Genomic DNA, 22,739 nt, shown 5'->3' on the forward strand with positions numbered 1-22,739 from the left:
TCATGCAATCGGTGTTAACAAACTGAAAAACAAAAGTCAGCTGTTTAAATGGCCTTTCAGTGCTGGGAGTGGCAGAATATTAACCCAGTGCACCATAGTAATTCCATTAAATATCTGGAAATTCTCAGCATGTCAAGCAGTGTGTGGGGCGAGCGAAAGTTACTGTTTTGGGCCAATGGCCTTATCTAAGATGGCCATTTCCTTGTAAAGCGAAATGACTAAACAAAGTGCAATTTTACAATCTGTGACTTCTGCCTACTTCCAGGCAACAACTGCTAAAATTGTCATGTTTAATTTAGTGAAGGAAGTGGTCGCATTTTCCAAAACCAAATAACTTGATGCAGTCTCTGACTGGTATTATTGTGAACATAGTAGCTGAATTCTGTGGCATTCATAGTTAAATGGACCATTTTTGTTTCATCGTTGTCTGAACAAGTTGGATGTAGTCAACTAAACGCCGAGTGAGATCAAACGTGTACACATCAATTGCTGTATAGAGAACAGACTCCGATGAAGCTGTACTGGTGCTTCTTGGTGGCCGATACACACAAACCTTTCTCAATACAAGTTAAAAAGAATGTAGGAAAAAAAGCATACGGGACTGGAAATTAGTAAGACTCCTGGGGTGATAATTGGTGCCAACTCTTTCTCCTTGAAAGCTACTTTGGAAAGTCACAGCAAGTAAGAAGGGGGAAAAGAACTCAACGAGAACATAGAACATACAGTGCAGAAGGAGGCCATTTGGCCCATCGAGTCTGCACCGACCCACTTAAAACCAAGTTACAGAAACTGGCGAGGGGTATGAATGTATGGGGAGGGGGTAACCCCACCTGATACGGCACATTAGGAGGGGACATTTCCAGATGCAGGGAGGGGAATGATGCCTCCTGCCAGTGAAAAGGTTGATCCTGGACACAGGACGGGAAGACAATCATACTTATGTCAGCTGTTTGTTAGAAAGACCAGCGAAGGACTTTTCACCTCAACTGTAAAATGAGAGTTGGGTGCATTGGGCGACATTGTGACCCTAACCAGGCGCTTGATTGCTCCCTTTGACCTCGCAGGTTAGAGATAACCGGCTCCTCTTAATTCATATATATTTTTTAAACGTTTGTATTTGAGTTGTTTGGATAAGTTTCTCTGCCTTAATTGAAAAATGTGAATTGAGTCAATCCAGTGAATATCCACTAGTAGAGTCTGTGTTGGAGCTATCCGTTTACAGTGAATATCCACTAGTAGAGTCTGTGTTGGAGCTATCCGTTTACAATTAGGGCTGTCCCAACTGGACCATCTGGAGATGTTCAAACTGGGCTATATGCACCTTGGCAGTTGAGCCCCGGCAGCTTTGTTCCTGTGTGTGTGTGTGTACTTTGTGTTAGTTTTTCCATTGTAGCTTTGTGAACCCAGTGGTTTGGAAAGGACTGCTCTTAGAATTCTTGCTTTCTTGGTGGATATTTGGAAATGAATGGGAACCAGAATGTATACATCAGGAGATGAGCCAGTGTATGCTGAACTTCATACGGTGCCTTGCTTTTATGTAAATGCTGTGTCTGCAGCTGACCCTGACTCCCCTTTCCCTCTAAAAAGGCCCGTGTTTATTTGTTACAGTGCAATATGTCCATTAAATTTAAAGCCGGCAAGTTGACTTGACTGGGTGTGGGTTGCTAATGGCACATTGACGTTGCATTCTGGTTCCCTTTGTTACCAAATGAGAAGAGCTGTATTTGCCAACTGAAAGCTCTGGGGAATCTGTACAAGTCTACAAGCTGGGCTACTCTTGATTTCCGATTTCATCCAGTTATTGTTCAGTTATGGATGCAATTTGACTGCAAACCGTATGCTGCCAGTTGGGAACATGTATACATATTGTCAAATACAGTCTTGTCTCAGTGGCCTCTATGTAATGTGGAATTCGATGTTTATTTGATCTCGAGCTCATTTGTGTTTTCTCTCTCTCTTTTACCTGCCCTTCTCTAGCTCCTTAATAGTCCTACAATGTTTTGTTTAGTGTCTGCAGATTGATCATGTAATTTGTCTCGGAAAGCATTAAAAGAATTATAAAATCCCGATTTTAATCTTGCTTGTCCATCCATCCATGTATTGGGCGCTACAATCCACCTCGCTGGCTGTTTTTGGAATTGCGCATCTGAAGGGTGTCCGGTGAGGGCGGGATCAGCTTGTAATGTGCACCAAACTATGCAACTCTGGCCAGTCAGTGAGGAACCACTGATTGGCTTTTACCAGTGGGCTTCGGAAACCGAGGCAACCACATTAGCACAAGTCGCTGTGTTCTGAAAAGAAAACCTGGGGATTTTACACATTGTGGACGAGCTGACTCCCAAGAGTCAATCATTTTAAGAGCATGATTAAATTGTTAAATCAATTGTGAGCAGCAATTAAATTCAACTAAGAACTACTTAGGAAGGAATTATGGCTTTAAGAGCTTAATGCAAAATGAAGTATTGTAACACTGGGTGCTGGAAATATAGGCACTGGTGAAAACAGCCTTCCATTAAAAAAAACTCGACTGTGCTCCAGCTAAAATTGATTTGCAGCTAGTCTTTAGACAATAGACTAGCAAAAGACTGTCTCTTGGAGGGAAAACATTCTGCTTGTCAGGCTGTTATCAGAAAACAGTTCTTTATGCAAGTAGTTTAAATCTAAAACTCTTTCTTCCCCCAAACAAACCTGCTGAGGTGAAGTTAATTAATAATTTCAGACTTAAATTGATGAGGACCATACCCCCAACAACACGCTTCCCACAGTTGCAGGCCTCAAACAGTCCTTCCCAGTGAAATAACGATTTACATACAGCTTTATACTGTATTCTCTACTCCCATCTCACTTGCATGTGAAAATCTAGAGTGAAGCTCCAGTGCAATGAGGTGCCATCATTCGGGTGTGATGCTAAACTGAAGCCCTGTTGCACGCTCAGGCAGATGGAAAGAATCCCATAGTATTCTTTTTCAAAGTTGAGCAGGTGAGTTCTTTCTGGGATTCCGACAATGCTTATTCCTCAATCAACATCGCTAACATAGATTTGAGCCTTTCTACATTGCTATTTAGGAGAGCACTAAATAGGAGAGCTTGCAATGTTCACGTTGACTGCCACGTTTACCTATTTATAAAACAGTGCTTCAAAAGTACTTCATTGGCTGTAATGTGCCTTGCTATGTTGTGGAAGGAGGCTGTATGAAAGCTAGTCTCTTCACAACCCTGACTCCTCCACTTTGGAGTTACCAAAAGCAGGTTAGTTGGTTTGCTTTGCTGAATACCTCCGTTCATGACCCTAAGCTTGCGGCTTACTTGTTGTCACCACACCCTGAACTAGTGCACGGTCAATTCCAGCCCCATTTGACCTGGAACCCTAACACAGGTGAAATCAGATTTTATTTAAAATATCCGAGATCCTTGGTTGAGCCCAATAAATTACAGTCACCGGGTTTGTAACTTTAAAACACAAGCAATCTTTTATTATGTACATTATTATAATTAAACTGACAGAAAATGTAACCGCTACCCCTTTCCCAACCTCCCCTTCCTAACTTGCTCGATTTCCCTCTCTCTATCTATATCTGTATATCTACATGTATATATCTACATATATATATAATATACACACACAGACAAATACAATGGTGGTGAAAAGGGAAAGAAAATAAAAATGATAAACTTTCAGTCAATGTCTTTCTAAAGTTCAGGCTTTAATTTTGGTATGACTTCCCACTAGGCTTGACGTGGTTGTCTCTGGCAAGGTTGTCTATTTTCTCTGCAGGTTCATTTCTGGTTTACAGCAAAGGATGTGTCAGGCACTCTTGTTTCAGAACAATAGAGAAGTTATTTCACTTAGCAAGCAGGAGAGGGGAGAGTTCCTTTCACTTCCAAAGGTCTAAGCACTTGTGCTAAGTTCTCTCCGAAACATAATTTCTTTCTCTCCCCTTAGATGCTGCTTGACCGGCTGCATATTTGCAAAGTTTTTTTAACTTTAATTTTGTTCTTTCCTCCCCTCTTCACTCTTACCCCAGTTCAGATGAAAGGTCACAAGCCGGAAGTTCAAACAGTTACTTTTCCCATAAATATATGGATTGACCTGCTGACTGCTTCCAGAATTTCCTGGCATTTCAGATTTCCAGCATCCGAATTGTTTTGCTTTGGGTTGATAGAGTTTTGTTACGGTGGGGTGTCGAGGATTACAGAGTTACAGCACATAGGCGGCTTTAAGATTGAGGATGTGAGGAAACCATGCTTTATGTCTCAAATCTTTTAAATTTATTGACTGGAACCCCCTGACTCGAGATGAAAGCCACGTTCCAGCGGGAGCACAAGATAGTTGCATACTTCCGGCATTATACCTCCTATATTTCAAATCACTGAAATGGAGACAACTGTCTGGAAAGCTACACCTGGAATAATTGCAATGAGGTGGAGACAGACCATTAGGCATAACCACTTGGACAATGGGAGAGGAACTCCCAGCCATGATTTAATCAGGGTAATGGGAATACATTAGCCACACCCATATTTGGGTCACCAGGCAGTTGGCGTGAGAAGGTCAAGTGACAAGACGACACTATGCTCTTAAGCATCTGCTCTCTCTGAAGAATCGGCCAAACAACTGAGACATTGAAGGAAGAAGACCCTGAGTGAGTTCTTTCCCTCTCCATCCAACTTAACACTCTGAACCCTTTGTGTTAATTTTCGCTGCCCAAATGTCAAGAGCTTTTTGAAAAATATAATTCAACCCAATGCTACTGGGTCTAGAAGAACAGATAAATCAAGTTGTCTCCACCTTTAATCTGTCTTGGGGCCAAGAGGAGCAGGACATAGTGCAACCAGAAGCCAGCCAAGTCACCAACTTTCAAGAGCCAAGTAGCCCTTTAATTTTACTGGACTCTAAATTACTTAATCCATCCTCCCCACTCTAGTGTGTGTGTGCGCAAGTAAGCTTGCTTCCTTAATCATTTTTACTTAAACCCAACCTAAGTACAATAAAAGCTATCCTCTTCTTAAAAACTAAACCTGTCTGATCTTGAATCATATGCTCACAGCACAACCTATGAAGTGCTCACTGAATTGAATTTTTAAAACGTGTTGCAGTCAAATGAGTGCAGCCTCCCCGAACAGGCGCCGGAATGTGGCGACTAGGGGCTTTTCACAGTAGCTTCATTTGAAGCCTACTTGTGACAATAAGCGATTTTCATTTTTCATTCATTTTCAAAACGGGAGCAATTTGACCCCCTCGCTTGATCACAACACGGGGCTGCACTGTTCTGTTCTTGGAGAGCAGGTTTTGAAAATTCAGCCACATGAAAAGAAAACATGAGCTGGATCATCAGTGAGCCAAGCCATCATTTGTGTCAGACAAGCTTCAGTGGCCAAAAATTAATTTGGAATCGTTGGGAGGCTTAAGTGTGACAACATAAAAGAAAAGCTCAGGCACCTAATTGGATTCTCCCTCCCAGGATTGTTCAGTTCTAGTATGAAGGAAAGAATCTGTACTTGTATAGTATCAGAGGACATTCCAATCTGTTTTGCAACCAACACATTAGGATCGTAGTCAACATTATTTTGAGAGGCAAGCTGCAACTAATTAGCAAGGCCCCAAACTCAGCAAGCAAGGTTAATAGCCAGTCAAATCTGTTGACGATGGGAAATGTCAGCCAAGGCAGAGAATATCCAAAGTCTTCTTTGAATTATGTTAATATTTCCTTGGCTCATTATTACCACTCTTGCTTCTGAGCCATGATTCAAGGCCATTTTCAGAGCTATCATTCATGGATTAAGGTAAAAGAAAGAAAAAAAATTGCAACTAAGATATCAACACCGTGAGAAACGTTCGGACTTTCTGGAGCATAAATCTGGTATAGACAAGTTGAGCTGAAGGATTTAATTAGTGCTATAAATACCTAGTGCCTGGAATTTCTCTTGAAAGTCTCCTGATCAGTCATTGCAACTTGGATAGAAGACTGGGATAACAGCCACAGCAAGTCCAGGCACTATCAGCCTAATGTTCTATGCTTCCAAGACAGTTCCATGGTCATCCATTGAAGATTTCCAAAGCTGAGACATAGCAGGAGACGGCATGTTACTTCTTGGAGATCTATTTTAAAAAGGGGATCATAAATGTTGACTATGGGTGAGGTAGAGACAGTGGAGGTCAGGCAACACATGCTCATGGGACATGTCTTCTGCAGGTGCATGTTTAAAGATTGAAGTGAAATCCTGCTGTCCATCAACAATTGAGACATTCATTATGGTGGCTTCACAATATCAACCATTTCATATTCCCCCTGCTCCCTCTCCAAGGCCAGAGCTCCCGGGTGACCCTACCTCTCCCCTCACTGAACGGTTTCCTCTCAATGTAAAATAAAACAGACACGCATACTATTTAACACAGGGCTACAAATGTTACCATTAAGGAGAAGGGACAGGCTGCTGCAGCACATGGAGAATGCAGAATGATAAAACTTTCAAGGAGGGGGGGGGAGGTCTCAAGTCTCAAGTGTATTTTACTACACTGCCGTTGATCAAAAGCTGCTTCTGCTGATGATGGAGCTCGTTGGCCAGATGTGTGTAATCACTGAAGCGGAGCGGGCTCAGGAAAAATAGTTTGGAAATCACACAGGAACTGAATGAAATGGGGACGATAGAGGGTAGGAACTCACCTTATTTAAAAAAACAGAAGCTGTACCGAATAGTACACTGCTTTATTCGCTAGGTCTAATAGTCAATTACATAAGAACTAGATGAGGGAATCAATGATTCCTCAGCAAAAAATGTTTCAACGGTGTAGCACAGTGGCTTCACAGCACCCGTGTCCCAGGTTTGATTCCTGACTTGGGTCACTGTCTGTGTGGAGTCTGCACGTTCTCCCCGTGTCTGCGTGGGTTTCCTCCGGGTGCTCCGGTTTCCTCCCACAGTCCAAAGATGTGCAGGTTAGGTGGATTGGCCATGATAAATTGCCCTTAGTGTCCAAAAAGGATAGATGGGGTTACTGGGCTACATGAGGTGTGGGGCGCTCTTACCAAGGGCTGGTGCAGACTCGATGGGCCCAATGGCCTCCATCTGCACTGTGAATTCTATGATCATTTGACACATTTTCTGTTGACTCCATTGTTAATGAGAGGCACAGAATGACTGAAGGCTCTGATGACAGTGACCTAAATAAAATCAGGACTTATCTGAGACCAATCTCAGACATGCTTCAAGCTAAGGAAGATTTGACCCTTGAAAAAGCCATTCAAATTATCAGGCAATCCAAAATTCATTTACAGCACATACCCATCTTTTTTTAAAAATCTTTTTTTATTCTCCTTTTTCACTTTCTCCCAAATTTACACCCAACAATAATCAGCAATAAATGTAATGTCGATCCCCAAATCAATAACAACGATCCCATCCTCCCACCAACGCCCCAAACATTAGTCCGCATGTTAACATAAACAAATGACAAAGAGGAATCAGGAATCACCCATAGTCACCATTAACACACACAGTCCCCCTCCCCCCAACCCCCCTAATGTTCGATGTGATCCAATTCTTGAAAGTGCACAATGAATAACGCCCATGAATTGTAGAATCCCTCCATCCTTCCCCTCAGTTCAAATTTGACCTTTTCAAGCGTCAAGAATTCCAGCAGGTCCCCCCCCCCCCCCCCCCACGCCAGGGCACAGGGTGGAGAGGTTGATCTCCACCCAAACAGGATCCACCTTCGAGTGATCAACGAGGCGAAGGCTACAATCCACCTCCGCGCCCATTTCCAAGCCCGGCTGGTCCGACACCCCGAATATGGCCTCCCGAGGGTTCGGGTCCAGTTTCACGTGCACAACTTTAGAGATTACCCTAAACACCTCCTTTCAGTGATCCTCCAGGTTTGGACAGGAACAAAACATATGAACGTGGTTTGTGCCCCCCCCCCCCCCCCCCCCCCCCCACAAACGTTCACATACATCTACCTACCCCCTCAAAGAGCCGGCTCATCCTCGCCCTTGTAAGGTACGCTGTATCAGCCCCAACCTCGCATACGAGATGGAGGTGTTCATTCTCCAGAGCACCTCACACCAGAACCCCTCCTCCATACCCTCTCCCAACTCTTCCTCCCACTTTGCCTTGATCCCTTCTATGCCTTGATCCCTTCTAGCGGCGCCTTCACCTCCTCCAAAATTGCCCTGTAAACCGCCGATACTACCCCGTTCTCCAGTCCCCTTGTTGTCAGCACCTCCTCCAGCAATGTGGAAGCCGGTTCTACTGGGATGCTCTGTATCTCCTTTCTGGAAAAGTTTCAAACCTGCATGTATCTAAATATTTCCCCCTGCTCCAGCCCATACTTCGCTCCCAGCTGCTTCAATCCCGCAAAACGACCCCCAAGAAACAAATCTTTTAGTGTCCTAATTCCTTTCTCCTCCCATCTCCGGAAATTTCCATCCCACTTCCCTGGCATTTCCCCTTGACCCTGCTCCCAACCTGAAGTGCTGTCGTAACTGCCTCCAAATTCTCAACGAAGCTATTACTACCGGACTCCCTGAGTATCTCCCCGGGGCCACCGGGTGCGGCACTGTCGCTAGCGCCTTCAATCCCGACCCCCTACCCAAACTCTCCTCCATTCTGACCCACTGGGAATCAACCCCTCTGACCCAGGTCCGTACCTTCTCCACATTCGCTGCCCAGTAATAATACATCAGGTTCGGAAGACCCAAACCCCCTGCCTGCCTTTCTCTCTGTAGTAGCACCTTTTTAATTCTGGTCACCTTCCCTGCCCATATGAACGGGGTAATCATCCCTTCAATCTCTCTAAAAAAATGCCTTTGGCAGGAAAATTGGCAGGCTTTGAAAAATAAACAGGAATCGCGGCAGCACATTCATTTTACCTGCCTGTACCCAACGCGCCAGTGACAGAGGGAGACCATCCCACGTTGCCCACCAAACTGGAAATGTTGTACCTATGGAGCCCCCCCCCCCCCCCCCCCCCCCGCAATCACGTGCAACCTGCACCCCCAGGTATCTAAAGTGAGTCCCTGCCCTACGGAATGGCAACCCCCCCATCCCTGCCCCCACCCCTGGCCGAGACACCACAAAATATCTAGATTTAATTTGTACCCTGAGAAAGACCCAAACACCCGAAGCAGCTCCAGTATTCCCCTATTGACACTTAGTTCCGACACGTATAACAAGTCATCGGCATATAAGGACACCCTATGCTCTATTCCCCCCCCCCCCCCCCCTTCACTATCCCTTTCCATATCCCCAAACTTCTTAATGCGATGGCCAATTGCTCAATCGCGAGTGCAAACAGCAGGGGGGACAGAGGACATCCCTGCCTAGTCCCACGGTGGAGAGAAAAGTATCTCGAGCTGATGTTGTTTGTGCGGACACTCGCCCTCGCCTCCTTATATAGTAGCTTTATCCAGTCCACAAATCTTGGTCCCATCCCAAATTGCTGCAGTTAAGTACCCCCATTCTACCCGATCAAACGCCTTCTCAGCATCCAATGCCACAACCACTTCTGTTTCCTTCCCCTCCACCGGTGCCATAACCACATTCAATACCCTTCTAACGTTTGAAAAGAGCTGCCTCCCTCTCACGAACCCCATCTGATCTTCACCTATCACCTTCGGGAGGCACTCCTCCAGCCTACCCGCCAGTACCTTCGCCAATATTTTTGCCTCAACATTTAAAAGTGATATGGGCCTAAACAACCCACACTCGGTCGGGTCCTTATCTTTAAGCAACAGGGAAATCGATGCCTGCCCCAAAGTTTGTGGCAACACCCCTTCCCTATCGCCTCCTCAAATATCCCCACCATCAGCGGTACTAGCTTATTTTTGAATTCTTTATAATATTCCAGCGGAAACCCATCCAGCCCTGCCACCTTCCCCGAATGTATCCTTTATCTCCTGCTCCACTATCGCCCCCTCTAATGTAGCCCTGTCTCCCTCCAACATAGGGCGCACCTTCTCTCCATGCTCGTAAACTGCCCCCCTTGCTCGCCTCAATTGGCATACCGCCTTCCTGGTAGATAGTCGGACAAAGCTCGCCTGGAGTTCCTTCCTCTTTTCCAACTGCGCTGGGTCCCTATCTTCTGCATACCTCCTGTCTACTTCCAGCATCTCATCTATTACCCGCTGATGTTCCAACCTCTCCTCTTTGTCTAGCCTAGCCTTAAACGAGATCACCTCACCACCACCTTTAGAGCCTCCCAGACAACCGCCTTTGACACCTCACCCGTGCAGTTAAAACCTACATATTCCTTGATTACTTTTTCAATTTTGTCACAGAACCCTCGGTCCCCCAACAGTCCCACATCTAACTTCCACCCTGGTCTCTGTACTATCCCCTTCTCCAGTACCATATCCACCCAATGCGGAGCATGATCTGATATTGTAATTGCCGAATACTCCCACCCTTTAAGCCCAGCCAGCAGCGTCTTCCCCACCATGAAAAAGTCAATCTGCAAGTACACCTTATGGACTGCTGAGAAAAACGAGTACTCCCACTCCCTCGGGTGCAGAAACCTCCAAGGGTCCACCTCTCCCATTTCCACCATTAGCCCAGCCAGCGCCTTCCCCCCCCCCCCCCGATGGGACTAGCGAGCGCGGCCGTGACCTGTTCAATTTTGGCTCCTGCACCAAGTTCCAGTCCCCGTCCCCCCCCACTATCAGTTTGTGTGTGTCCAAGTCTGGGATGGCCCCACACACCTTCGCAAATCCCACATCGCCCCAATTGGAACCATATACACTTACCAGCACCACTAACCTCCCCTCCAGCGCCCCTGTCACAATCACATATATACCCCCTTGATCTGCAACCACCTTCTCTATCTGGAACCGTACCCTTCTGCTGACCATTACCACTACCCCTCGAGACACATACCCATCTTAAGAGGCAAAAGCAAGCCATGGTTCAGAGCAACCCTCCACTGTCCAACTGGTAAAACAGCAGCGGAGGAGGGACATTTCAAGCCAAGAGAAGCAATACCCTAAAGATCACTAGCGGATGGGTGACCATGGCAGTGTTGTGGAGCCAAGTGACTTGACAGGCATGGTCAATGTCCGGCAGTCTCAGCATAATGTTATAATTGCAACTGCATAAAACACTCCGGAAAACAATGCCAGGCTTACACAACCACATGTACAGGTGATCCCAAGTTAATCCACTACGTTGAGCTACCACAAGAGAAAACACAAGTATGATTGTTAGGTGAGGTCAAAGAGCAGGGAATTTCATTCTGGAATGTGGACATCTTGGTTAATGGTCTTAAACTGTAAACTGGACATGGGACCAGGTGTTACTGGCTCTCAGACAAGGAACCATGACTGAGGAACCATTGCCTATGGACAACAGACAAATCACTTTATGGGCCTGGAAGAATCAGGCTTCTGGTTGTGAGCAAGATTCTAGAACCATTAAGGTTTGGCATCAAGCAGATCTTTGAAGTCATGGACATCATCTGTCTTTTTCAACCAGGTCTTTTTCTCTTCCGAGCAGAGATGCATGTGTTACTCTAAGCTTTCACTGTTTTCAATTACACAAAACTGCGAATTCCTGAGAGCGTCAACAGAAAAGATACTCTTGATTGGGATTTCAGCTCAGGGTTGTCTTCATGCTGCAGAGCTGGTTTGTCTTTGCAGATGTAACAAGGTCAGACCAGCCAACCACATGGATGGCTACCACGACATTACAAGTGGAAGACAGTCAAGAGATGAACCAGCAGCAAGAAGAGCTCAATCTCTGACTCTGACATCTTGTCGGTAAGAAACCTCAAGACACAGATGGTGCAAACTTGGACCAGTACAACTGTTAACCAGAGATGCTGGAACAAAGAAGCAGCCATCAACCGAGCACAAGCACACCTCATTGAGGCAAGGAAGCAAACCCACAAGGACATTGTTGAACAGAAAGATGAACTATAAGGTAAGCTGGTTGATAATACACACCCATACAATAGGAAGAAACAAAAACAGAAAATAGTGGACAATCTCAGCAGGTGTGGATGACTTTGTCAAAGTCCCAATGTGCATCATAGCAAACAGTGCATAGGAAGAAAAGCAGAATGAGCACTATAGATGAGCTGAGAGTTAGTTCTCCCTGTAAGGAATGGGATGAACTGCTGATTATTGATAGGGAGTTGTGAAGGAGCAGTTCAACTACAAAGAATGAAGAAATTAAGATCACAATTGGTTCAATGCAGAAAGAGGCCATTTGGCCCACCGTATCAGCACTGGCTCTCCAAATGAGCATCATGATGCAGTGCTTTTCCCCATACCCCTGTACACTGTTTCTGGTCAAGTAATAACCTAATGTCCTCTTGAATGTCTCGATTGAATCTGCCTCCACCACACTTCCAGGCGACGCATTCCAGACCCCAATCACTTGTCGCATGAAAAGGTTATATCTCAACCAAACGGCAGACTGACCACAGCCAAAACAACCTCCTATTTATCAAGGTTTAGCCAGTACAACAAAGTCTACCAAAGGCATCTGGAGGAATTCTAAAGCCTCCGGACCACCTGAACCTGTAAACACAATGACTTGGGTGGAATGGGGGGGGGGGGGGGGGGGGGCTAGTAGAAGTAATGTAAATATGTTGGGCAAACAGGAATGCATTGTAAATATATTGCATAAAGTCTTGGAGGGAGGTGTAGTATAAGGGTCTGATATAGAAAGGGTTAATGTAGGGTGGTGTACAGTACAGCCCCCATTGCGATGTAAAGTAACACATGATCCAAGCTTAGAGTGCAGCTTTGCACTGGACAGAGACATGTGCAGAGGCAAGTGTTGAGTCAGCTCCTAGCTTAGACCTTATACTGTATACATGTATATAGTTACAAATAGTTAATAAATATTTTCTATTAAACTATGCAAGATTCAGAACCTCTTCATGAGACCTACCTAACTGCACTGGTCAGCAGGTCAAGCAGCATCTGTGATGAGAGAAACATCTTCAAATGCCAGTGGGGCCAGGAACGGGTGGGGACGTGAAAATCATGCTCCCAGTGGGCAGTGCAGGATCCCACTGCCTCTAGAGCACAGTGTGATTTTCAAAGGGAGGGAGGGAGAAGGAAAACCAGAAACATGCACAGATCTGATGAATTGTTGCATTGAGTCCATTGATGAGCTCATTAAATTTTCAATTGGGAGGCACAGGGAACCTGCAGTGTCTTTCACAAGTGAGGGTGGCACGTGGCACAGTGGTTAGCACTGCTGGCTCACAGCACCAGGGACCCGGTTTCAATTCCGGCCTTGGGTGGAATTTGCACATCCTCCCTGTGTCTGTGTGGGTTTCCTCCCACAGTCCAAAGAAGTGCAGGTTAGGTGGATTGACCATGCTAAATTGCCTCTTAGGTGTCCAAAAGCTTAGATTGGGTTATGAGGCTAGTGTGGGAGCACTTTCAGAGGCTCGGTGCAGACTTGATTGGTTAAATGGCCTCCTTCTGCACTGTAGGAATTCTAAAAATTCTAAGGGTGCGACTGCTGTGCATCTCCACAGTAGAGTTGCCCAGGTTCCAAGGAAGAAATAAAAGGGAGATGTCTTCCTCACCAGTAGTGGTAAGGAGATTTAGGTGGAAGGTATTGACAGCCTTCTCCTTCTCCTGCCCACAGCCAGTCTCTCCTTCCTCCAGGTGCCACTGGTGTGCACACAGTGGATACACTGAGCAACCCATTTACAAGGGAGAATAAATGCACAACTGGGGGGCACAGGGTTGTCATAAATACAAGCCTCTCAGCAGTAGCTGTTAGTGAGAGATGGGAGCCCTGAGATAGGATGCCAAGGTGCTGGCATCATTTGGGCAACAGAGGATAGAACAGTACAGCACAGAACAGGCCTTTCAGCCCTCGATGTTGTGCCGAGCATTGTCCAAAACCAAGATCAAGCTATCCCACTCACTGTCATTCGGGTGTGCTCCATGTGCCTATTCAATAACCGCTTCAAAGTTCCTAAAGTGTCCGACTCCACTATCACAGCAGGCAGCCCATTCCACACCCTAACCACTCTCTGAGTAAAGAACGTACCTCGGATTTCCCTCCTATATCTCCCACCCTGAATCTTATAGTTATGCCCCCTTGTAACAGCTACATCCACCCGAGGAAATGGTCTCTGAACGTCCACTCTATCTATCCCCCTCATTATCTTATAAACCTCTATTAAGTCGCCTCTCATCCTCCTCCGCTCCAAAGAGAAAAGCCCTAGCTCCCTCAACCTTTCCTCAGAAGACCTATCCTGCAAACCAGGCAGCATCCTGGTAAATCTCCTTTGCACCTTTCCAATGCTTCCACATCCTTCCTATAATGAGGTGACCAGAACTGCACACAATACTCCAAATGTGGTCTCACCAGGGTCATGTATAGTTGCAGCATAACCCCGCGGCTTTTTAACTCAATCCCCGTTAATAAACGCTAACACCCTATAAGCCTTCTTCATGGCTTTATCTACTTGAGTGGCAACCTTCAGAGATCTGTGGACATGAACCCCAAGATCTCTCTGTTCCTCCACATTCCTCAGAACCCTGCCATTGACCCTGTAATCCGCATTCAAATTTTTTCTACCAAAATGAATCACCTCGCACTTATCAGGGTTAAACTCCATCTGCCATTTTTCGGCCCAGCTCTGCATCCTATCAATGTCTCTTTGCAGCCTACAACAGCCCTCCACCTCATCCACTACTCCACCAATCTTAGTGTCATCAGCAAATTTACTGACCCACCCTTCAGCCCCCTCCTCCAAGTCATTGATAAAAATCACAAATAGCAGAGGACCCAGCACTGATCCCTGTGGTACACCGCTGGTACTGGTCTCCAGTCTGAAAATTTTCCATCCACCACCACCTCTGTCTTCTATGTGATAGCCAGTTACTTAACCAATTGGCCAAATTTCCCTCTATCCCACACCTCCTTACTTTCTTCATGAGCCTACCATGGGGAACCTTATCAAACGCCTTACTAAAATCCATGTATACGACATCAACTGCTCTACCTTCATCTACACACTTAGTTACCTCCTCAAAGAATTCAATCAAATTTGTGAGGCAAGACCTACCCTTCACGAATTCGTGTTGACTATCCCGGATTAAGCTGCATCTTTCCAAATGGTCATAAATCCTATCCTTCAGGACCTTTTCCATTATCTTCCCGACCACCAAAGTAAGACTAACTGGCCTATAATTACCAGGGTCATTCCTATTCCCTTTCTTGAACAGAGGAACAACATTCGCCACTCTGCAGTCCTCTGGCACTATCCTCGTGGACAGCGAGGACCCAAAGATCAAAGCCAAAGGCTCTGCAATCTCATCCCTTGCCTCCCAAAGAATCCTTGGGTATATCCCATCTGGCCCAGGGGACTTGTCGACCCTCAGGTTTTTCAAAATTGCTAATATATACATACATATGCCAGGGGAAGCCTTGCTAATTGAACAAGCACCAGTTGAGTGCGACGAGATGGATGCAAGCTGCTCTGACATTCAGATTCGAGAGGAAGAGCTCCAGCAGATACATTCTCTTGGATAGTTGGAAGCCAGAACAGCACAGCGATGGTAAATGCAATTATTGCGGATGCTGGAATCTGACAAAGGGCCATCTGGACTCAATGTTAGCTCTTTTCTCTCCCTACAGATGTTGCCAGACCTGCTGAGATTTTCCAGCATTTTCTCTTTGGTTACAGCACAACGAGGGGCTGCAAAGGGAAATGGTGCCACCCAGAGCCACCCGCTAACTAGCTACCTGCAGATGGCAGAGTGCCAGTTCTGGAGAAGACGGCACCTGTCCAGCGAGTTGGTCTCTGATATTTGTTCTTTGGTGCACAAATGACCTGATGCCTCATGGCCCCCATGACAACTCCCTACCTGCATCCGTCAAGATCACCATCACCCCAGACACCTATGTATCCGGATCATTCCAGGGATCAGTTGCGGACTGGGATGAAATCCACAGTTGACAGCTTATCACACCACTAGCAGGTCATGGACGTCCTATTCCAGAGTGTGGGGGACTGTATCCATTTTGGGACAGATGGGTCAGTGCAGGCATGGAGGGCACTGGAGTCTGTCATCCTTGATGGATTTCTCAGTTTCAGGGCCCCATCCTGTGGAGGCACGAAGACACCAACAGATTAGCCAGCCACCTCCCTCAACAGGAAAATGACCAACTGGTCTGTGACCGCAGGAAGTACATCTTGCAGGTGTGCACTCGGTTTCTGGACAGCTGTCATGATACATTTTTCCTTCGAGAGGACGTCTTCAAGCCAATATCCAGACTCTGTGGGTAGCTGCTGAGGAAAAAAAAGTTAACCTCTTGAGGAGACCACAAAACTTAGCAGAGTAGGCCATTCGGCCCATTGAGACTGCTCCAACATTCAATGGGGTCATGACTGATCTGATGTTATAATCTTCAACTCCACTTTCCCGCCTTATCCCCATAACCCTCCATTGCCTTACAAGTTAAGAATCTGTCTATCTCAGCCTTGAACATACTTAACAACTCCCAGCCTCTACAGTAAAGAATTCAAAACATTCGCTACCAAAGAGAAGAAATTCCTCCTCATCTCGGTACTCTAGATAGCTGTTCCGTATCCAGAGAGGTGCCATCTCCTAATCTGAACTCACATTGCGTTGACCATTGGTACCTTGAAGATGCACTTCCATTGCCTTGGCCAATCAGGTGATGCCCTCCTGTATTGTGGCCATTTGCTCTGCACTGTACAATGTGGCATTACAGGGTGCTACATGAGGAGGACCTGAATCGCCACCCTTTCTCGGAGGAGAATGAGGATGAAGGTGGTGTTGCACAGTATTTCAGTGTCCAGGAATTTGGGGAGGGGGGGGGGGGAGCCAAGACCATTTCAGGCCTTACAGTGATTGACAGTCTGGCATGGGCACAATGATCAGGCCGAATCAGCCATGTTTCCCCTAGTCCTGGAACTCACCTTCCATCAGAGAGACATTATCCAGTGAGCAAGCACATCAGAATAATCCCATTGCTACCCAACGCCTGCTCCATTCTACTTGCATCTAGCTGAGCTTCCCATGATTTCTGTTCTAACCTTGGATAGACCTATGGGGCTCCTCCACATTGCGGGGGTCAGGCCCTGTCACAAGGCCTTTGCGGCAGGGAAGGCTCCTGAGTTAGAGGGGCCAAGGAGATGAGGTACAATGCAGATAGGCCCCGAGGCATGGCCCCCTCATCAACTTTTCGATGAGGGCATCAATGGAACGCAGCTGGAACCCACTCCAATATCTCTACACCATCAGCGGCAGTGAGCAAACTCTCTATGCCTGTGATGGTGCTGCTCCTACTCTCAAAATGCTGCTGCAGATGGCCCACCAACAGCACGGCCACTCTTTTCAATGGCAGAGCTCGAGCACTCAAATCCCCGAGTCCTAACTGAGGAACGTGCACTGCATGAACTCCTCCATTGACTCTCCGTAGTGCCACAATGTATCAGTGACTCGGACATTGAGGAACTTATCTGTCTCTGATATTGCAGAAAAACCCTCCTTGTTTGTGACCCCTAGCTGTGTCCACGGCTGGATGTACTTCTCGCTCCCTCCTTGTTTGTGACCCCTGGCTGTGTCCACGGCTGGATGTACTTCTCGCTCCCTCCTTGTTTGTGATCCCTGGCTGTGTCCACGGCTGGATGTACTTCTCTCTCTCTCTCCTTGTTTGTGACCCCTGGCTGTGTCCACGGCTGGATGTACTTCTCGCTCCCTCCTTGTTTGTGACCCCTGGCTGTGTCCACGGCTGGATGTACTTCTCGCTCTCTCCTTGCTCTCCACTGGTGATGTGCTGACTCACCCAGTGCTCCTCCTCCTAATCTCAACGGAGGCCCTAATTAAGATGAACCTTGGATTGTCACGGTACAAGCTCTGTGGAGACTTCCTCCACCAAGGAGGCCCACACTCACTGCACAGGATGCCTTTACTCCACCGCCACTGCTGGCCCTGTGGGCGACACGAGTAGGCGGTGTTCTGAATTTGGGCTACTCAGCTGGCACCTCAACACAACCAACCCCATAGATGACAGTTGTAGAGCCATAGGTGGCATTAGGCAGAAGACTCCTCCTGTGGATAGAGCTACAAATTTACCATGTTCGGCATGGCCACCAATCTTGCCAACAGACTACCACGATTGTACCCACACGATATCAAGTGCCGTTTTCTCCATTGGTGTCAATTGGTAAAGGTTGACAACCCCACCGCCCATTCAAGCTGTCTCGTGTGTTATGAGCTCGCTCTTCCTGCAGGACAAGGGCAGAATGATATACGAGTAACCGGCCCCCTCTCACCTATTCCAGCATCACACTGACATGAGATGACATGTTCCTCGGTGATTTCCCCTTCTCACTGAGCCCAAATGTGAGGGTGGTTGGCCTCTCTGTGATGCAACTGGCCACCTGTTCTGACGATGATAGGGAGACCAAGGGGCATGCTGAGCCCAAATACTGCTGCCGCATGGAATTTGAGACCCATCATCCAGGGGCCACTTGCCACTCACCTTCCCAGACCTTATGGGGCCATCGAACATCTGGTGACACTGACCCATGACCTCCATGCAATGCCTGTACTGCATACCAAATACGTTGTCTCTACTACTGACCTTTTATTCCCCCCCCCCCGTCCGTTTTGCAATATTTTTGTACCTGGTAAACAGAAGTGTTCAATGAAATGACACAAAAAAAAATCCTCTTTAATGTCCTGATGATTTTTCTTCAGGGCTGCGCACAGCAGTGTCCTGGAGATTGATCTTCAATTTCTGGAGACTCCTGAACACTTCTGGAGGGTTGGCAACCCCTGTTTCACATAGGAGGAACATAAGAGTGCGTCAGCAGTACAGTGGAGAGTGGGCCTGTACAATTTTATTTGGTGACTACTTTAGCAGAGTCAGATCTTAAATCAACATACTCCACATGCGCACACTTCCACAGCTCATCTGCTGCCCCTGGTGCCAAACTGGACAAGACAGACAATCACAGAAGAGGAAGAAGCGACAACACAAAACGGCTGCATTTCATCAGTACAAAACAATAATAGGACCAAATCTTCCTCTCTCTCTCTTCCTGGTCTTTCACAACTGTTTATTAACTTTTTCTTCCCTCTGTTTCTGCTTTTGGTAGATGACTCGAACTGTCGTCAGGAAATTTCCCAGGAAGAGAACGAGAAAGGCAAGGCCACACATGGAAACCTGCAAACAAACATGCAGCGAATGAGGCCAAGAACAAGAATCCAGGGTGGAAACAGCAATCGATTCTCACACAGTGGGACCCACCAGTTGCCTCAGTCTTTTGCTGGATATTGAAATACTGTCAGTTTTTTGCCAACCAATGAGTGGCCTAACCCACCGGTCTGCTCAGAAACAGTCACAACGCCGGCTTCACTCCACTGAACATGTAATTCCTGAAGGAACCATGTAATTACAATTATTGCTGGAACTAACTAGTCTGTGCAGAATGGAAGGGAGGATATTTAACTGGCTAATCTAGTTTGTAATGCTTTTGTTTTGTATTATTCCCAATTTTACGTCTTTTAAGATGTGATTGCACTGGAAAGGGAGCAGAGGAGAGTCACCAGGATGTTGCCTAGGCACGAGCGTTTCAGCTCTGGAAAGAGACTGGGGCTGTTCACCTTAGAGCAGAGAAGGTTGAGGACGGACCCGAGGGGCAGAGATAGGGTAGTTAGGAAGGAACATTTCCCCTTAGTAGGGGAGTCAATAGCCAGGAGGCATAGATGTACAGTAAGGGGCAGGAGTTTTAGAGGGCACTTGAGGGAAATCCTTTTCATCCAGAGGATGGTGGGAATCTAGAACTCACTGGCTGAAAGAGTGAGTAGTAGAGGCAGGAACCCTCACAAACCCTCATAACAATTAATCACAGAATTGCTACTGTGCAGCAGGAGGCCATTCGGCACATCAAGTCTGCACCCACCCTCTGAAAGAACACTCCACCCAAGACTACTCCTCTTCCTTATCCCAATAACCCCTTAACCTGACCTATGCATATTTTCTGGGAACTAAGGGACAATTTAGCATGGCCACTCCACCAAAGAAACATTTAAGAGACATTTAGATGAGCACTTGAAACGCCACTGCATATAAGGGCTACAGACCAAATACTTGAAAATGGGTTGAGAATGGATAGGTGCTTGATGGCCAGCACAGTCACAATGGGCTGAAGGGCCTCTTTCTGTGCTGTAAAACTCTTATGAGTCTAGAGTTGGCGATGGGTTGAAATTACTATTAGTGTTGTCACTTAACTCATTCTATCCCAATTTCTCTCTCCACAATTCTAATGAGCGTGTTAACCCCTTTATTTGAACTCTTCCTTTAAGACAACAAACCTTTGAATTAAGAATGGTAGAGGCCATTCGGCCCCTCAAGCCTGCTCCTCCATTCAATATGATCGCTGATCTGATTCTAGCCTCAACCATACATTCCTGCCTACCACCCGATAACCTTTCACTCCCTTGTTAATCAAGAATCTATCTACCTCGGCCTTAAAGATATTCAAAAGTTCCACTGCATTTTGAGAAAGAGAGTCCCAGAGACTCACAACCCTCTAAGAGAAGAAAGTTCTCCTAACCTCGGTCTGAAATGGGCAACTGGGTCAATTTGTTTGATATGGTCACAGATAGTAATTTCTACCCTATGGTTTGCACAATATAATCTCTTTTTGGCCACTACAGGAAGGGTGGGTAAGACCACCTATAGGTTCACAGAAATGTACAGCATTTCAGTATCTGGCTGTAGAACTGGTGGGTTCCACTGTCCCCACAATGAGAGGGATTACCCTGCGCACGATATTACCATCCCGTGGTCCAAATGAGGAATGCACAGAGATACAGCTCAAACTACCCAACCAACCACAAGGCTCAAAATCACATCCGTCCACATTAGAAACTGAGTTCACAGCTTTCTCTCCCTCTCTCTCTCCGCAGTCAGGGTTTTTACATTTACCTGCACTGGAAGATTTCATTCCTGAAGCTAAAACCCAAGGCAAATTTCCAAAAGTGTGTATTGATCAGTTTGCTGCATAAGGCTCACACTCTAGGAGGAGTTTTTCCCATGGTATTCAGTGGGGGAAAAAACTCTCACAAACCGTGCTTACCTGCCACTCCTTGCAGTCTTGGTGGTTCGTTAGTTTGAACAAGGTGATTGCATTATAAAACTGCCAGAACTGCAAAGGCAAGAAAAATGTTAGGTGAATGAACAGCATTTCCGGGCTAGCTCGCCGCTAACAGGTAAGCTCTGTTGGATAAGTGAACATTAATGTTGTGTAATAATCAAGGTGCATTATCCACAGTTGAGACTATTAATTGCTGGCAGAGTGAAAGGTGAGGAGCACGTTCCACCCAATCTGCTGTGTCCAAGCTGCTAAGGGTTTGGGTTTGAGGTTTGGATCTCATTTTCAGCTTTTACCCACTCTGATTTCCTTCCCTCTTTCCTCACTCTTCTCAAAGCTGTTGATTTTATTGGCTCAGTTGGCTGGCCGCTGGTTCGTGATGCAGAGCGAGGCCAGCAGCACGGATTCAATCCCCGTACCGGCTGAGGTGATTATGAAGGCCCCGCTTTCCCAGCCATGCTCCCCGGCTGAGGTGTGGTGATCCTCAGATTAAATTACCACCAATCAGCTCTCCCCCTCAAATGGGAAAGCAGCCTAATGTCATTTGGGACTATGGCAACTTTACTTTATTAGTGATTAGGTGGATTGGCCGTGCGCTAAATTACCCCAGTGTCCAAAGGTGTGGTTAGCTGGGGTTATGGGGATAAGGTAGGGGAGTGGGCCTAGGTAGGGTGCTCTTTCAGACGGACGGTGCAGATTCAATAGGCCGAATGGCCTCCTTCTGCACTGTAGGGATTCTATGGTTCTATGGATTGCTACAAAGCCCAGCAGCCCCCTGAATGAGAGATGATCTTATTGAAACACAAGATTCTGAGGGTACTTAACAGGGTTGATGCCGAGATGATGTCTCCTCTCATGGGGAAATCTAGGGCTGGGGACAGTTTCAAAATTGGGGGTCTCCCGTTTTGGACAGAGGTAAGAGCGGCACGGTGGCATAGTGGTTAGTACTGCTGTCTCAAAGTGCCAGGGACCCGGGTTCAATTACAGCCTCAGGTCACTGTCTGTGCGGAGTATGCACATTCTCCCCGTGACCGTGTGGGTTTCCTCCGGGTGCTCTGGTTTCCTCCCCCCAGTCCAAAGATGTGCAGGTTAGGTGGACTGGCCATGATAAATTGCTCTGGGTTTATTGGGTTACAGGGAGCGGGAGGACGAGTGGGCCGAGGTAGGGGGCTCTTTCAGAGGGTTGGTGCACACACGATGGGATGAATGACCTCCTTCTGCACTGTAGGGATTCTATGAGGGGCAACTTCTTTTCTCAGAGGGTTGCTAGAGTTTGGAATTCTCTTCCCCAGTGGAGGCTGAGTCACTGAATATATTCAAGGTTGAGTTGGATAGATTGCTGATCCTAATTAAGGGGCAATTTAGCATGGCCAATCCACCTACCCGGCACATCTTTGGGATGTGGGGGTGAGACCCACGCAGACACGGGAGAATGTGCAATCTTCGCACAAGACAGTGATCTGTTGCTGGGATCAAACACCGGGTCCTCGGTGCTGCGAGGAACCACTGAGCCACGACGAGCAAATATTTCAAATTACTTACGTGACCAAAGAACAAGAATGGGAGAAGAAAAGTGAGGCCTCTCCACATCCACGACTGGAACCCTTCTGCAAATACAAAACCCCAATCCACAGTT

The 22,739-nt window shown here is 46.7% G+C and overlaps 1 long non-coding RNA gene across 1 annotated transcript; it reads right to left on the reverse strand.

Moving 5' to 3' along the window:
• Nucleotides 1-18,824: 18,824 nt before the first annotated feature.
• On the reverse strand, nt 18,825-22,739 carry LOC140386685 (uncharacterized). Its single transcript, XR_011933650.1, has 3 exons — nt 22,646-22,739; nt 21,089-21,157; nt 18,825-19,170 (listed from the first exon to the last, which is right to left on the reverse strand). It is a non-coding gene; the product is annotated as an uncharacterized lncRNA (long non-coding RNA).

The sequence above is a fragment of the Scyliorhinus torazame genome, chromosome 12 (genome assembly GCF_047496885.1).
Source record: "Scyliorhinus torazame isolate Kashiwa2021f chromosome 12, sScyTor2.1, whole genome shotgun sequence".
NCBI classification, from domain to species: domain Eukaryota; kingdom Metazoa; phylum Chordata; class Chondrichthyes; order Carcharhiniformes; family Scyliorhinidae; genus Scyliorhinus; species Scyliorhinus torazame.